The sequence below is a fragment of the Sciurus carolinensis genome, chromosome X (assembly GCF_902686445.1).
Source record: "Sciurus carolinensis chromosome X, mSciCar1.2, whole genome shotgun sequence".
NCBI lineage: Eukaryota > Metazoa > Chordata > Mammalia > Rodentia > Sciuridae > Sciurus > Sciurus carolinensis.
Window position 1 is genome coordinate 44,836,964 of NC_062232.1, and position 19,130 is coordinate 44,856,093.

The window sequence follows — 19,130 nt, forward strand, 5'->3', positions numbered from 1 at the left end:
AAATTTGTTCTTTTTAGTTATACATGATAGTGGAATATATTTTGATGTATCATATGTACATGGAGTATAACTTCCCATTTTTGTGGTTGTACATAATGTTGAATTACACTGGTTATATATTCATATAAGAACACAGTCATATCTGATTCATTCTACTATCTTTCTTATTTCCATTTCCCCTCCCTTCCCTTCATGCCCTTTTGTCTAATCCAGTGAAATTCTGTTCTGCCCCCTGCCTGCTTATTGTGAGTTAGCATATGTATATCAGAAAGGACATTTGGCCTTTGGTTTTTTGGAATTGGTTTATTTCACTTAGCATGATAGTCTCCAGTGCCACTCATTTACTGACAAATGCCATAATTTAATTTTCTTCATGCTGAGTAATATTCCATTTTGTATATGTATCATATATATGTATCTTTACCCATTCATCTGTTGAAGGGCACCTAGGTTGTTTCCATAGCTTAGCTATTGTGAATTGTGCTGCTATAAATTTTGATGTGGCTCATCACTGTTGTATTCTGATTCTAAGTCCTTTGGGTATATACTGAGGAGTGAGATAACTGGGTCAAATGGTGGTTACATTCCAAGTTTTCTGAGAAATCTCCATACTGCTTTCCAGAGTGGTTGCACCAATGTGCAGTCCTACCAGCAATGTTTGAGTGTACCTTTTCCCCCAAATACCCACCAACATTAATTGTTATTGTATTCTTGATAATTGCCACTTTGACTGGAGTGAAATGAAATCTCAGTGAGGTCATTTTTTCATTTATTCAAATTAGTTATACATAACATTAGAATGAATTTTGGCACATTGTACACAAATGGAGCATAACTTCTCATTCCTCTAACTGTACATGATACTGAATCACACCGGTAGTGTAATCATACATGTATATAGGATAATAATGTCTGTCTCATTCTACCATCCTATCCATCCCCACCGCCCCACTCCTCCCCTCACTCCACTCTGCACAATTCAAAGTTCCTTCATTCTTCCCCACTCCACCCCCCCACTATAGCGCAGCATCTGCTTATCAGAGAAAATATTCTTTCTTTGGTTTTTGGGGATTGGCTTATTTCACTTAGCATGATATTCTCTAGTTCCATCCATTTACCTGCAAATGCCATAATTTCATTCTTCTTTAAGGTTAATATTCCATTGTGTATATATACCACAATTTCTTTATCCATTCATCTGTTGAAGGTCATCTAGGTTGGTTCCATAGTTTAGTTATTATGAATTGAGCTGCTATAAACATCAATGTGGCTGCATCATTGTAGTATGCTGATTTAAAGTCTTTTGGATATAAACTGAAGAGTGGGATAGCTGGGTCAAATGGTAGTTCCATTCCAAGTTTTCTGAGGAATCTCCATACTGCTTTCCAGAGTGACTGTACCAATTTGCAGTCCCACCAGCAATGTATGAGTGGACCTTTTCTCCCACATCCTCACCAACACTCATTATTGCTTGTATTCTTGATAATTGCCATTCTGACTGGAGTGAGATGAAATATTGGTGTAGTTTTGATTTGTATTTCTTTAACTGCTAGTGATGTTGAACATTTTTTCATATATTTTTGGATCATATGTATTTCTTTTTCTGTGAAATGCCTTTCAGTTCCTTTGCCCATTTATTGATTGGGCTATTTCCTTTTTTGGTGTTGAGTTTTTTTGAGTTCTTTATATGTCCTAGAGATTAGTGCTCTATCTGAGTTGCTGATGGCAAAGATTTTTCTCCCATTCTGTAGGCTCTCTCTTCAAGTTCTTGATTGTGTCCTTTGCTGTGAAGAAGATTTTTAGTTTAATACCATTCCATTTATTGATTCTTGATCAAATCCCAACTCTTAACTGTGAAGAGAAGTTGAGCTGTTGAAAGGGTTGTGAACTTGTAAAATGATAATAAATTGAATTTGTTATCTGATGTAAACAAGATGAACTTGGCTGTTTGCCTGCCTTATACTTGTAAGCCATGGTCTTCTAGAACAAAGCCAGAAATATGGGGAAGTTTTGGGAAGGCTGGTATTCAGGGATTGGTGGATGCTGAGCAGCGGAAGTGATGAGGGACTGACAGACTTCTATCATGTTATAGTGCTCAGCAGACTAAGGCTGGTGTCTTGGAGGAAGTGTTTACTGATTGGCTGTCAACCGGAAGAGTAGGCTGTCACTGATTTGGCTGACTTTTGGGGACATTATCACTGATTGACTGAAGTTTCAAGACTAGATTTTTCTGATGGATTTTGAGAAACTTTGGGCTGTTGATTTGCTAGCTTTCAGAAGAATAGTAACTGGAGTGAGATTATGGCTGTTCATCATTTCTCTGTGTCTTGTCTCTGTTTCTGTCTCTGCCTCTGTCTCTCTCTCCCTCTCTCTTTCTAGATGAATCTGAAGTGATCACTAATAGATTGAAACTTTGGCTAAAGAGCGGTATTTTGCTTTCTTGAATGTGAAAAATAAGTACTTATTATTACTCATCCTTTTGGTCTTCCTTCAACTAAATCTGCTGAGAGAACATAAGGGATTGTCTGGACAGTTTGTGGATTGTCTTTATTTGGGGAGGTAGGATTTTTTTTCATAGTGCAAAAGTAGTTTACTCTTTAAGCAATTTAAGAGCCAAGCACTGTGGCTGAAAAGTAGTTCCTACTGCTGAGTTTTTGTAATTTATTTTTAAAAAGCTGAATATGACAGATTAGTAGGTTCTTGTGGTCAATACAGGATGCAGAACAAAACCATTAAATGCAGGACATGTATTTAATGATCTGTATCTGCAGCCCTGACAAGTTCTCCATTATTCAGGAGGTCACAGCTAGGCCTTGTCTCCAGCCAGGTCATCTGTCCCATGCCCCTCAGACTTACAGTTTCCAGAGGAATTTCCTGTTCATTTCCTGGAACCCACCCCAGGGCCTCTTTTCTACCAAGGCATCACGTAGACAGTAAGACCTCTCTCTCAGAGGGTTTTGAACAGTTAGGACTCTGGGGATACAGGTGCTTAAGGGGTTGTTGAAGGGGAGTATGCTAGCAAGGAGCCTAAGTAAAAGCTACCAGAGAAGGAGGAGAAAGGCTGGAGCAAGTGGTGTTCTGGTAACCAGAAGAATACAGGGTTTATTTTTTGTTTTAACATGAAACTTTTATGTATTCTGTATTGGTATATTATAATTGTATATAATAGTGGGATTCATTATTACATATCTATATACATGCACAATTTCATTCCCCAGTACCTTCCCTTCCCCCCTCCTCCTTTCCTCTACTCTACTGGTATCCCTTCTATTTTCATGAGACCTCCCCTTCCTTCTACCCTTTTCCTCTCTAGCTTCCACATATGAGAGAAAACATGCAACAATTAACTTTATGAGTCTGACTTGTTTTGCTTAACATACTACTCTCAAGTTTCATCCATTTTCTTGCAATGACATAATCTTGTTCTTTGTGGCTGAGTAAAATGTCATTGTGAAAGGGAGATCAGCAGAGGAAAGGGAATATGGGGTGGGGAGTGGGGAAGGGGAAGGGAAGTGATGGGAAATGATATTGGTCAAATTATATTGTTATACTGTGTGCATGTATGGATATGTAACAACAAATCCCATCATTATGTATAACTGTAATGGGAGAAAAAGAAAAAAGATAGGAGGAGAGGGTCACTCAAAATAATTACTGGATATGAGTGCAAGAATCTCTTAACTATGTGTCCTGGAGTAGAATGAGCAGAGGGATCACAGTTAGTCTGCTTGCAGTGAAGTGAGGGTTGAAGGGAAGATGAAATGAGGCCAAACCTCAGGTTGTTCATTCCTTTGTGAGAAGCTTGGCTATGCATAGTCCAGGAGGAGATATTTTCCTTTCGAAGACAGTATGGACTTGTGCAAATTTGGAACCCATAGTGAAGGAGCCAGGAAAGCAGATCCAGAGTTCCAGAAAGACACAGAGAGAAATGGAAAGAGCAGCAGAGATGTAGAGTGATATGAGGATTTAGAGGGACAGAGAATAATGATACAGAGACTATGGACATAATAAAGAGAGAAAATAAAGAAGCAGATAGTGAAGGAAAATGACAGAGAAATAAAGGAAAATATGAAGGAAGCCCTACTATTATATTTGAATGTGTCCCCCAAATTCCATGTGTTAGAAATCTAATCTCTGAAATAGTATGTTAATGGTATGTGAAAGGTGGGACTCCTAAGAGATGATTGTGTCATGAGGGCTCTGCCAGAATCTAGTCATGGATTAGTGGGTTAATGGATATATTAGTTCATTTTCTTTTGCCACAAAATACCTGAGGCTGGATCATGAATAAAAAAACAGGTTTATTTAGTTTACCTTTTTGAAGTTTGAGAGTCCACGATTGGGCAGCCCCATCCAATTTGACCTCTGGTGAGGGCCTCATGGTTGGGAACATATGCAAGAAGTTGAGATGACATGGTGAGATAGGAAGCCAGAGATGGGGTTGGGGCGATCTTGCTCTTTTTTTTTGCTGTACTGGGGATCAAATCCAGGGCCTTGTGCACGTAAGGCAAGCACTCTACCAACTGAGCTATCTCCCCAGCCCCTTGCTCTTTTTAACAGCTCTCTTGCAAGAACTGATCAGGGAAGATCAGTTAAGAACTACCCTTAATCCCTTCCAAGGGCAATGTCCTCATTGACCTAGTTACTTCCCATTAGGCCACACCTCTTAAAGGTCCCACCACCTTTTAAATTATTAAGAGGACCACATTAAGCCACACCAGGACCAAGCTTTTAACTCATGAACCCTTGGGGGAGTAAAACATATCCAAACTATATCAATAGGTTATTGAGGGAGTGACATTGTTGTAAAAGCAAGCTCTCTCTGGTTAGTTTGCTCTGTCTTGCTATGTGATGCCTGGTGCCACCTTGGGGCTATATAGAGAGACCCCAATTAGCAAGAAAGCTCTTAACCAGTTGCTGCCTTTAACAATATTGGGCTTCCCAGCCTCAAGAACTATAAGAAATAAATTTATTTTCTTTATATATTGCCCAGTCTATGGCATTCAGTTATAGAAACCAGAAAATAGATTAAGATAGACCCACCTGTCTGTATTGTTTGGCTGCTCCAGGGCAGGAGGTAGGGGAGACTTAGTGGAGGGGAAGAGAGTATCAAAAGAGTCTTCGGAGATATGCCCTGGGGACTACACTGGGTGTTGGGTAGAGGGGGAGTTATAACATTCACACACACACACACACACACACACACACACACATTTTTCATCTTCTCATTACCTTTTTAACTATGAATTCTATACCCCCATTTCTTATTTTTTCAACTAGGTAATGTATGTTGTGATCTTTACCATTCTGTCTTCTTCTTCTTTATTCTGTCTTCCAATTTCTTCTGTTAAAATTCTAATTCATTTGTTTGTCCCTCACCTGGAATCATTATCTCAATTCTGTCTATATAAAATGAAGATATTAGTTTCTTTCTTGGACTTCTCACCTCGTGACATTTTTTGCTGTTACATTTTCAATGTTTATACATTTCCTATTCTGTTCTGTAAACATAACTAAGTCTACCAGGCTTTGTATATAGGTTGATTTTAAAACTGAAAACCAGTACACATCATTTATATTATTGTGACAGAGTGAATAAACAAAGACTAAGAACATTCACAGGATGTCTGGCAGCTTATAGAATGCCTTCGTTGATATGAGAGAAAGATGACAAGTTCAGGCAGATGAATAATAAAAAGGACTCCTTTCTTGTATTGCAGCCTTGTATGGTTGGGACTTGATGAGTGGAGCATGGTCTGGATTTTAACCCCTGCTTGCACTTTGACTCTGCAACTTTGTGCTTATGGCACATGTTTCACAACTCTGTGTGGTCTCCCTGAACACTTTCCTCTCAGGTCAGCTGGGCCTCAGACATTGATTACCTATGAACTATGCTGTCTGTCATCAATCTAGAATGATTTACATCAACCAGGTCTGGAGTTTGAGATCAAGTATCTCAAGACCAACAGTTTGAATAGGAGTAATACCTGGAATTGCCAAGATTAGAGAACAAAAGTGAAGTGAAGCCCAATACTCAGCTTTGGTGTCCTACAATCTGGTAATTTCTAGATTAATCTGGTGAAAAAATAAAAATATTGTTTCACCTGTATTGGACAGGCAGCACTGATTTTAAGGCCTTTAAAATAGTGTAAAAATAGTAACATGCCATTGTGGTATTGCGAAGTTTAAATGAAATGTGTTATACAAAGCACTATTGACTGGCAATGAGTGCTTATATACATCCAGCAAATTAATTTAGGGGGAGTTGGACAATTAGAGAGGTTTAGTGGAAGAGGAAAGTACAGAGGACAGGGCCACTGGTATGATGCTGGGAACCCAAAAAATGTTTAGTAACTCCTTGCTGAGTCTAGGACAAGAGCTTGACAGGCAATGTGGAATGGCCCTAAAAACTCTGACACCCAAATCAGGGAACTTGATCATTGACTGGGATGTTTTGGGCAAACCACTCTTCTCTCTTTTGGAGTCTCAGGTTCTTCATCTGCCACCAGCCATCAATCCTCTCAGTCATAAATAACTTCCTGGGCAGTGGCATAAAGAAAACATGTGAGAGAACACTTTGGAAAACTAATGCATTTTCTGTAAGAGTAATGCTGATCTTCCGGGAGTTACACTAAGTCCATTAGGTATATAGCCTTCAATTTGGCACATGGTTACTCTTGGTGGAACACAAAGACCTTACAAGGGGTTCATGGGAATGATTATTTTATTCTCAACTTCAGTGTTTGCTCATTGCTAAAACTGTTCTCCTTCATCACCTTGTGTTTCACAATCCTCTTCCTCTTTATAAAATAAAGGCAAACCTCTAATCCAAAAATATTACCCTAGTGCACTATCCTTGGAGTGTCAAAAACCTCTAGGCATCCAACAAAGGGGAAATTCCAAATACTAGATTTGGTGTTAAGAAAATGAGTGGTTGTATTGCTAGGAAATAATCCTTTGTGAACCAGATGGCTTCCAAGTCTTTGCTTTCGACAAAAAAGGAAAAGAAAAACCTAATGGAGTTGGTGGTTGGTAAATCATTATGAACAATTTTGATGACGGATCATTATGTGATTTTTAGCATGCAATTCATAAGAAGTTCAAAGAACTGAGTGACATTGTTATAATGAAATGTTTCCCATTCTCATCTACTTATTTTTTCTTAGTTCTTAAATCTATATAAACAAACAATAGAAAGAACAGTGTTGTTAAACGCTATTTCATTGTAGCAGAAAATTATGTTGCTACGTGGAGACATGAATTGGTTTTTCTAAAGTTTATCTCATTAAGGGATACATTTCCAATGAAATTTTACTTTTTATTTCAAATTTGTAATTTATGTTGTTTTAACCAATTGCATATAACAATTATGATAATCACTCAATTCTGAAGACAATTTTATTATTTAGATCATTACAATTCCAGAAGATAAAAAAATGTTTAATTTCCATTTGTATACATATTTTCATTGCTGGGAAGTATGATAGTGTGATCACGAAGTGCTATCGAATATAAAAGAAAATTCTGTTAAGATAAAATTCTGTGGGAAAAGTTTAATGTAAGTCAAATTCAAGAAGTGCTATAAAATGTCAGATGGTCACCTAACTGTAGTATTTAGATTCCATTGGATAGATTTAAAAGAATGATGTGACAGTTGTATTGAAATGTTATGGTGAGATTAAGGTGACATCCTTGGAACTAATTAAACATTGTGGAAAACTTCAGAGGTCAGCTTAAAAATATATAATGTGGTACATGTTTTTCAAAATCCTTCTAGGGGATATGTAAGCAAAGAGTTAGAAGGGCGTCATGATTGCCTGAGGCCCGTGGATCTTTTGAAAGTCAGAGGCAAGACCACATTAAAATCTCTGCAGAGAATTCTGAGCCTTCTTACTTTAAAAGAAAACCCACTTCACAAGCTTTCAAACAAATGAAAATGTTTCCATGTCTCACATTAAATATAAGCTGTACAACATTTTGAAAATATGGTTGTAACTTGGATTTTTGAAAAATTTGAAAGTACCTCATTCGGTATACAAGAGGCTGAGATTTCTCAGCAATATGAAATGATGTTGACTTGGGAACTCTGATTATGATGTGAAAAATCTAATATATAAATGGTTTTTACATGTAATAGACACTTGAAACTTTACAGATTTTAAATTAAACAATTAATAAAATTGACCTAATATTATATTTTAAGGACATTTGATTTCATATTTACTACTTCATACTTTGCACATTTCTTTTTCATATCTTACAATCTTATTTCCAGTACTCAAACATTTTCATGGTCTTTGAAAAGCTTGGCAGCCCTGGACATGATGATTGTCATTCCCAACAGTCAGTTGGTGGAAAGCAAGTCCAACCAACTTAGGCAATTGCAGTTCCCAACACAGTGCCTGGCAGGGATGAGTGATATAGGTTTGTTGAATCAAATAAGAATATCTGATTAACTGAACAGACATTTCTCAAAACAATAAAACTAATTGCCAACAAATACATAAAAAATACTGAACATCTTCAGTAACGAGGGAAATGCAAATAAAAACTACACTTAAGCAGGGTGGTGGTGTATGCCTGTAGTTACAGTAACTTGGGAGTGGAAGGCAGTAGGATTTCAGGTTTAAGGCCAGCCTCAGCAATTTTAGCAAGACCCTAAGCAACTTAGACCCTGTCTCAAAATAAAAAATGAAAAGGGCTGGTGGTATGGCTCAGGGTTAAGGAACTTTTGCTTCAATCCCCAGTACCAACTCATCAACCAACCAACCAACAAAAACTACACTTAGATTTCATTTCAGTCCAGTTACAATTGCAGCCATCAGGAATACAAATAATAATACTGGAAAGGATATGGGTGAAAGGAACACTTTTATATTGTTAGTGGAATTTTAATATGGAAATCAGTATTGATGTTCCTCAAAAGACTAGGAATGGAACCACCACATGACCCAGCTATACCACTCTTTGTTTTCTATCCAAAATAACTAAAATCAGTATACCATAATGATAATGCATACCAATGTTTGTAGCAGCACAATTCACAGTGGCCAAGTTATGGAGCCACTCTAGGTATTTATTGATGGATGAATAAATAAAGAAAATATTCCATATGGAATAGGTATACACAATAGAGTTTTATTCAGACATAAAGAAAAATGAATCTGTTATTTGAGGGAAAATGGATAGAACTTGAGATCATTATGTTAAATGCAATAACCCAAGCTCAGAAAATTAAGGATCATATTTTTTTCCTCTCATACATGGAAACTAAAAGAAAAAAAGAAAGAAAAGGTGGAGGAAAATCTCATGAAATAGAAGGGGACCAGGGGGAGTGAGGAGGGAAGGAAGGGATTGGGGAATGAAATTTAACAAATGATATTGTTATGTTGCATGTATGTACAAATATGTAACAATGAATTCTACTACTATGTATAATTATAATGCACCAACAAAAAAGAATGAGAGCCAGGTGTGGTGGCACACACCTGAAATCCCAGTGGTTCAGGAGGCTGAGACAGGAGGATCACAAGTTCAAAGCCAGCATCATCAGCAGCAAGGCACTAAGCAACTCACAGAGACCCTATCTCTAAATAAAAAATACAAAATAGGGCTGGGGAAGTTGTTCAGTGGTTGAGTGCCCCTGAGTTCAATCCTCAGTACCAAGAAAAAAAGAATGGGAATAAAGAATGACAGTCATTGCAGGGAGAGGGCTTAATTTGGAGTTTGTTTCTCTGAAGTTAGCAGTTGTCAATTGTTGATTTTATAAGTTCTACTTGAATTTACTTTCTTGCATTTGATTGATGTGATCATAATCTTAAAAAGTCAGACAGTACATCAAACTAATTTAAAATGATATAATATAGTATTCTGTTGTTCTTCAGGTTTAATTGGGTTCAACTTTATTCCCTGGGAACTTGCAATGAAGTACTCTTGCTATGCAAATATTACTTTCTCTGCTAGCAACTGTCTGTGGGATAGTATGTGAAGAGGTCTGAATGTGTGATGCATGGGAATAATTTGCTTAATTGGAAAGGGGTTTGAATGTGTTATTAATCTTTGTGATTAACAGAAAGAGTCCCGTTGTATTGAGAGACATATTACTGGTAAACAATATCAAGTTCTCTAGGGTAGATTTAATTTCTTAAGCTCGCCTATTTGACTCTTTTCTCTGATTTTCTGTGGAAACTGGATACATTCAACATGCTCAAAATTATACCCAAACTTTCTGAGTTATGGAGAGAGCAGTTGAGACAAAGGTGGAGAACAACCAGAAAGAATCCAGTCCCTGTGGTAGAATTTAAATGCTCGATCCAGGTTTTTTATTCTTTCAGATGAATTTCATAATTGCTTGCTCTATTTCTGCAAGGTACATCATTGGGATTTTAATTGGAATTGCATTGAATCTGTATAGCACTTTTGGTAGTATGGCCATTTTGACAACATTAATTCTGCCTATCCGGGAACATGGGAGATCTTTCCATCTTCTAAGGTTTTCTTTAATTTCTTTCTTTAGTGTTCTGTAGTTCTCATTGTAGAGATCTTTCACCTCTTTTGTGAGATTGATTCCCAAGTATTTTATTTTTTTCGATGCTATTGTGAATGGGGTAGTTTTCCTAATTTCTCTTTCTGAAGATTCATCACTTATGTATAAAAATGCATTGGATTTATGAGCATTGGTCTTGTAACCTGCTACTTTACTGAATTCACTTATGAGTTCTAAAAGTTTTCTGGTGGAATTTCCAGATTCCTCTAAATATATAATCATGTCATCAGCGAACAGGGATAGTTTGAGTTCTTCTTTTCCAATTCGTATCCCTTAATTTCTTTGGTTTGTCTAATTGCTCTGGCTAGAGTCTCAAGGACGATGTTGAATAGAAGTGGTGAAAGAGGGCATCCCTGCCTTGTTCCAGTTTTTAGGGAGAACGCTTTCAGTTTTTCACCATTTAGAATGATATTGGCCATGGGCTTAGCGTAGATGGCCTACTACAAAGCAATAGTAACAAAAACAGCATGGTATTGGTACCAAAATAGACAGGTAGATCAATGGTACAGAATAGAGGACATGGACACAAACCCAAATAAATACAATTTTCTCATACTAGACAAAGGGTCCAACAATATGCAATGGAGAAAAGATAGCCTCTTCAACAAATGGTGCTGGGAAAACTGGAAAACCATATGCAACAGAATGAAATTAACCCCTATCTCTCACCCTGCACAAAACTCAACTCAAAATGGATCAAGGACCTCGGAATCAAACCAGAGACCCTGCATCTTATAGAAGAAAAAGTAGGTCCAAATCTTCAACTTGTTGGCTTAGGATCATACTTCCTTAACAGGACTCCCATAGCACAAGAAATGAAAGCAAGAATCAACAACTGGGATAGATTCAAACTTAAAAGCTTTCTCTCAGCAAAGGAAACTATCAGCAATGTGAAGAGAGAGCCTACAGAGTGGGAGAATATCTTTGCCAACCATACTTCAGATAGAGCGCTAATCTCCAGAATCTATAAAGAACTCAAAAAACTCTACACCAAGAATGCAAATAATCCAATCAACAAATGGGCTAAGGATATGAACAGACACTTCACAGAAGATGTACAAGCAATCAACAGATATATGAAAAAATGTTCAACATCCCTAGTAATAAGGGAAATGCAAATCAAAACTACCCTAAGATTTCATCTCACCCCAATTAGAATGGTGATTATCAAGAACACAAGCAACAATAGGTGTTGGCGAGGATGTGGTGAAAAAGGAACACTCATACATTGCTGGTGGGGTTGCAAATTAGTGCAGCCACTTTGGAAAGCAGTATGGAGATTCCTCAGAAAGCTTGGAATGGAAACACCATATGACCCAGCTATCCCACTCCTTGACCTATACCCAAAGGACTTAAAATCAGCATACTACAGAGATACAGCCACATCAATGTTCATTGCTGCTCAATTCACCATAGCCAGATTGTGGAACCAACCTAGATGCCCTTCAGTTGATGAATGGATAAAGAAACTGTGGCATATATACAATGGAATATTACTCCGCAATGAAGAATGATAAAATTATGGCATTGCAGGCAAATGGATGAAATTGGAGAATATCATGCTAAGTGAGATAAGCCAATCTCAAAAAACTAAAGGATGAATGATCTCGCTGATAAGCGGATGAGGACATATAATGGGGGGGTGGGAGGGGTTAGCATTCGGTTTAGGGTTAGGTTTAGGGTTAGGGATAAGGAGTGTGGTAAGAATGAAGGAAAGAAGGACTGTATAGAGGGAAAAGAGGGGTGTGAGGGGTGGGGGGGAAGGGAAAATAATAATGAATCAAACATCATTGCCCTATGTAAACGTACGATTACACAAATGGTATGCCTTGACTCCATGTACAAATAGAGAAACAACATGTATCCCATTTGTATACAATAATAATAAAAAAAATAAAATGAACATTTACTTAGAATGGAAAATGTTAATAAATTCAAATTTAAGAGCTAAAAAAAATAAATAAATAAATGCTTGATCCAGCAGTCCTAGAAGGTTCTCTCTTGGCTATCTCTATTCAGAGTAGTTATATTCAAAAGGAGTTTCTGTACCTGACTTATCATTCGACCTGGGTAGGAAAGAGGGAATAAGGTGTGGAAGTTAATGTCACAAATGTGAAGCATCACAGATATATAAGCACAAATTCAGATAAGAGTCAGTTCTAAAACAGTCAAAGATCCAGATAATGAAAGCTCTCTAGAGGTAGTATTGTTCAAACTTGTTCTTGATAATATATTCTCTGCTCTGTCAAGAATACGACTAAGTTCTGATAGTTCCTCCCAAAAGTATAGGTCTTACAAGGTAATCCAATGTATGTTTATGTGTTGTTTGAGTTATGTGAAAAATGATACTGAAGGCTACTCTAAAAATGTACACATCTGTGTTCTCAAATTAGTGGAATGTAGCTTTATAAGCCATCAAAAACCTATCAAATGAAAACAAAGACACTGGGTAAAAATTTTACTTTTTCTACTATTCTCAATGTACTAGACCGAATAAGTTGATTAAAATAAATTCAGGGAGCCATGAAAATGTAGATGCATTGACTCAAAGACATATTAACTATAAGTATTTGATGCTAGAAAATTTGGAGAAGGTGGCATAATACTTAATAGAATCATCGGAAACAAACAGTAATACTTTTTAAGGTTTTTTACTACTCCACTGAATGTATAGATCATATTTTATTTATTTTGTTCTGGTTATTTAGGTTATTTTCAACTTTCCCCCACCAACTAATGTTGCAGTGAGAATTCCTTTACCTTTCTTGTTGTATATACAAGCAAGAATTTCTCTCACAAATGTACCTGAGTGAAATTGCAGGAAGGAATACTTTGATGAGTATGAGTGATATCAGAATGTGTCACTAATTTATTTAAAAAACCATTTATTGAGCACTTGATAAGCTCTTGGAATATGATGGCTAAGGCTAATGAGATTCAGTTCTGATGCCAGTGCTTTTCATTGTATATAAATCACCTAGGATTCCTGTAAAAATGCAGATTTTAACTGATGAATTTTGTGTGGGATTGAGATTCTGCATTTCTTACAAGCTCCCATGTAATGCCAATGCTGTTCGTCCAGGGACCACACTTTGAATGGCAAGGGATTTGAGGATGCCTGGATAGCTGTTATGATATGTGATGAAGCACAGGTAGCATCTGCATTGGCACTATCTGAGGATTGTGGGGCAGTTAAGTGTACATGTGTGACATCTAGGTGATCATAGATAGTTGGTTAAAGAAGAGATGACATTTGAATAAACATGACTAAATTTGAATGAATGCATGTGACATCTGAATAAGAAAAATGTAAGGATGTGGGAGTGGAGATACCTGAAAGAGTGTGCATAACCTTCGAAGTCCAAGTGAATGTGTGACACTTGAGTAACTGTAGATCCTGTGAATAAGTGTAAGTATTTTATTGGAGTTAATAACACTTTAATTGGCCCAGTGCATTATGTATAATTTATATTAAGTCTCCTTTCAATAACGTGGAATAATTTTCCAATTTTTATCATGCAGAACTACCATCTCCAACTTCCTCTCCTCTTTACTTGGCCTTACATATATCCACCCATTTCTTCAGAATCCATTTGGTTCCATTTCTTGGGTGGGGATGTTGAAAATATTCAGTTATCTTTAGGTGTCCCTTCCATTTTAATGCCAGGGAAAGTATGCTCCAAATATATCAATCATCCACTCCTGAGCTGCCCCTCGTTAGCCTCAGTGCCAGAATCATGCATCATAAGAGGTTTTTTTGAGTATCCAGCAGTCATACAGTTGCATTTTCCTCTCTCAGCCCAGGCTCTTCTCCAGGTGAATGAGCAGCACCAGAAGTTAAGGGAGTAGCAGATGGTTTTATTTCACTTAGCATGATGTTCTCTATTTCCACCCATTTACCAGCAAATAACATAATTTCATTCCTTATAGCTGAAGAAAACTCCACTGTGTGTGTATTATATCATATTTTCTTTATGTGTTCATCTGTTGACTGATATCTAGGCTGATTTCATAACTTGGTTTTTGTAAATTGCACTGCTAGAAACGTTGGTATGCATTATCACTATAATATGCTGATTTTAGTTTTTTTGAATAAATACCAAAGAGTGGGAGAGCTGAATCATATGGTGGTTCCATTACTGGTATTTTGAAGAGTATCCACACTGCTTTCCAAAGTGGTTGCACTAATTAATAGTCCCACCAGCAATGTTTAAGTGTACCTTTTCCCTCACATCCTCATCAACAATTACTGTTATTTGTATTCTTGATGATTGCTATCCTCACTGGAGTGAGATGAAATGTCAGTGACTTTTGATTTGCATTTCCTTGATTTTTAAGGATGTTGAACATTTTTTCATATATTTTTTGGCCATTTGTTTCTTTTTTTCTTTTCTTTTTTACGTTGAGAGGAGGTACTGTTTTATTAACTGACCAGATTACAAAAATATTATTAGTTCATTCTTCTAATAAGTCTGTTGATCTGGTCTTCCCTGTTGCCAGCATCTCCACCTTCTACAAAATGGGTGGTCTTTTTCTTCACTCCACCTCTTGGAGAAGATAATTTGAAGGGCCACAGGAAGTTATTTGCTTCTTTGAAGTGTTTTCCAACAGTGTAGGTCTCATGAATCAGATCCTTCATGCAGATGATGCCATATTTACTAAGAAATCATGCAATCAAAGCGTTATCCGTCAAGGCAATTCGTTTCTTATTGATTTTGCCATAACCACGCTTGTAGATTAGTTCATTCATTGACTTCAGGTTTGGGTACCCCCATGCAATATATGGTTCCATGATCCTCAGCATGTTAATTGAAGCATCGTTGAGCTTAACAAGAGTGCCATTGAAGATCTGGCGAAGGCGAAGAAGTTGTAACACCTTATGAAACTTTGGGTTCACAACCGTTGATACTGCTGATCCTGATGACAAATGCCAGTTTGGGTTCTGCAGGTACATAGAAGTTGCCAGCTTTTCTTGCCATCTTAGCCATTTGAATTTCCGTTCTGTACATCTGCCTATATTCCTTGTAGTAATGCTTGGCTTTTTCATAGATAAGCTTCCTCCTTGCCTTTCGAAGCATCTTTTGGGCAAACTTCTTCCTCAGGTGCTTTACCTTCAGCTCTGCATAATTCCTTCACTTTTTCTTAAGCGTTTCTGGCACAGCAGGAACCTTTTCTTTCTTCTCTTCGGCAAACTTCCATGGTTCCAGCCGGAAAAAGAGGAAGTTTCCATTTATTCTTTTTTTGAGAAATGTCTTTTAAATAATTTGCCCATTTATTGACTGGGTTATTTGTTATTTTGGTATTAAGTTTTTTGAGTTCTTTATATATTCTGGACATTATTTCCTGTCAAGCAGTAGCTGGCAAAGATATTCTCCAGTTCTGTAGTCTCTCTTTTCATGCTCCTTATTGTTTCTTTAGCTGTGCATAAGCCTTTGATCTTATGGCATCCCATTTTTCTCTCATGTGTGGAAGCCAGAAAGAAAAAAAAAAAGGAATAAAAATGGGATCTCTTGGGTTGGGGAGACAGCTCAGTCGGTAGAGTGCTTGCCTTGCAAGCACAAGACCCTGGGTTCGATCCCCAGCACCGCAAAACAAAACAAAACAAAACAAAACAAAAAACAAAAAAACAAAAAAAAGAGTGGTGATTAAAACAAAAAGGGGATCTCTTAAAAATAGCAGGGGAGATACAGACAACATACACAAGAAGATAACCATCTGTAAGCCAAGGAAGCAGGCCTCTGCAGAAACCAAATTGGCCGATTTCTGGATCTTGAACTATGAGAAAATAAATTTCTGTTGTTTAAGCCACCCAAAAAAAAATAGCAGGGAGACCAATAATGTATGGAAGGGGATTAAGAGAGATGGAGGAGGAGAGGGCATGGAGAAGTACTGGGGAATAAAATCTATCAAATTATGCTATGTCCTTGTATAAATACACCACAATGAATCCTGCTTATATACATAATTATAATTGACTAATTAAAATAATAATAACAAAAATCAAAGTGAGCTCAGTTGAGTAGACAAGTGTATTGGAGAGGGAGGAGGGCAGAGGAAGGAAAAGTACAGGGAATGAGATTTATTAAATTATGTAATGTGCATATATGAATAAAGCACAATGACTCCCACTATTATGTATAATTATAATGCACCAATTATAATAATAATGATGAATACTGCATTAAAATAAAAGGTATCTGATGGTATAGGAAGAAGAGTCCAGGGCCCAGGTAGTTTATTGCCCACTGGAAGTAACTACTTAAAACCTGGGCCATCTTCTGTAGGTTACAGATTCCATTAAGACCAAGAGTAGAGCTTCCAATTTTTAGTAGGCAAACAGAAGGAAAATATTATTGATAACATCATTAGTCCAGCATCTCAGGACTGGAAAAGACCTTGGGATTATCTGAAACCAACTATTGCCCAGAATAACTCTCAAGGAATAATCCATGCTCTGGACAACTCCATGTATATAAAACTCATTTTAGAAGCAAACTATGATTCTGCTTTCTGTCAACTTGAGATAGATTAAAACTAATTTGAGTGGATTGGCAAGAAGTTCCTCACTTCCCCTAACCAAAAGAAAAACCTCTCTTACTGTCCTTTTTGCCCAGTGCCTGAAATATCACCATTGGTGAAAATAATTTCTCTGGGATAAGCATGGCTAGGAGACTAAATTGCCAGGGAGTTAACTCCACTAAGACTTGTCAGCTTCCTTGTTAATGAATTTCCCAAATGATTGATTTATAGGGGAAGAGGATGGGAGGGTAGGAGGCATGTATACAACTTAAAGTTGGTAGGTTTTCTGTCTGTGGGATCTCTGCTCCAGCACCCATCATTCCAGGTGCTAGAGCCCAGGGTTGACATGAAATAGGTTTCCAGATCCACTAGTACAGATTGCTTTCTGAGAGTTCCCTCCTATGGATCTCCTTGTTGATCTGTCCACTTTGAGCCTTAGCCTCCTCTTTTCTGTCATCCACAATATCACCTGATTCCCTGGAAAACCTCATTCTGCTATCACAACCTGATCTTGTTTAGAAACATTCAGTGGTGACAGAGTAAGATCCACACCTCAACCTGGCATTCATGCAGGGGCATAGTAAAGGGAGAATATAGGTCCATGAACACAAGTTTATGAAAGTACCATGAAGATGTGAGTCAAGCATGTATTGTGACATTTAGATTTGTTGAATATTGAATGTATGCTGTACATTTATTCAGTTATTTTTTTCTTAAGTACTGGCACATAACCTCTATTTATTATTATTTAAAGTATTATTATTATTGTTATTAACACAGGTTGTGCACATCAATGGGATTAACTGACATTTCCATACATGATCATGTCCACCCACCCTTCTTCTACCATTGACCCCGCTCTCCTTCCCCCAAGCACACTTCCTAGCTGTTAGAACTTCCTCTTAATTTCTATCTGTCCCTCTCCTTCCTATCCTTCCTCATCTCTAGTAACCACTATTCTATTCCATACTTCCTCAAGGTTGGCTTCCTGGTTTCCATAATGAGTTAGAACACGTGGTGTTTGTCTTTCTGTGTCTGGCTTGTTTCATTCAACATAATAATCTTCAGTTCTGTTTATGTTGCTAAAAGCGACAGGATTTAATCTTTTTTTATAGCTGAGTAGTATTCTATTGTGTAAATATAGCACAATTTCTTTATCTGTTCATACACTGAAGGGCTTGATTCCATATCTTGGTTGTTGTGAATAGTTCTGTAATAAACATAGTTCACGTATTTTTTGGCATAAAGATTTCATCTCCTTTGAGTGTATATACCCAGTGGGGAAATTTATTCAGTTCTGAGCTATTCTAGCACCTATATAAGGAGAGAGAGCACAGACACATTACATTGAGCTCAGGCACCATTTGTACCCCTCAGTCTTTCTACTCCCTCTTTCCAGTCTCCTTCTCTTCAAGCTGGGCTGTGTGTAGGTGGAGTACTATGACGGAAAAGACACTTTCTCATCCTGCTGCAGTGGAAGAAGGAAAGTGCGTCAGGTGGGGTGTGGCTGCTTCTTATCAGGACCACTTTTCTCTCAGAAAATTACAGGGTTCCCTTCCTTACTTCTTTCTGTTCTTAGGTCGATTAAATCCCTTAGTTTGCCCAGAACTGAAGTGTTTCCCAGGGCATGGGGTTTTCAGTGCTAAACCCAGGACAATTCCAGGAAAACCAGATGGTCGATCACTCTAGTTGCTCAATTGTCTACTTCTCAGTAAACCTTCCCTGACAAACTACGTTGTTCAAGATAATCATACACCCTTCCTCAGAGTTTCTGCTTTATTTTTCCGTTTCAGGTATTTGTTTATTTTCAGGCGCCCCCCCAATGCAAAATAAGCTCCCTGGAGGTGAGTTCTTTTTTTCTGTCTTGTCACTGCTGTATACCTAACACATAGTACAGTGTCTGACACATAATAAGCAATCAATACTCATTGGTGCATAATATTCATCTGGTTCACTTCTAGAAAGTTTGAGATATTTTTGTTTTTTAAAAAAGGCACTGAACTCTGCCAGGCATGGTGGCACACACTTGTAATCCTGGCAGCTTGGGAAGCTGAGGCAGGAGGAT

The 19,130-nt window shown here is 37.5% G+C and overlaps 1 pseudogene; it reads right to left on the reverse strand.

The window, feature by feature from the left end:
- Positions 1-14,996: 14,996 nt before the first annotated feature.
- Positions 14,997-15,639, reverse strand: LOC124972461 (60S ribosomal protein L7-like; annotated as a pseudogene).
- Between the last annotated feature and the right edge of the window lie 3,491 nt (positions 15,640-19,130).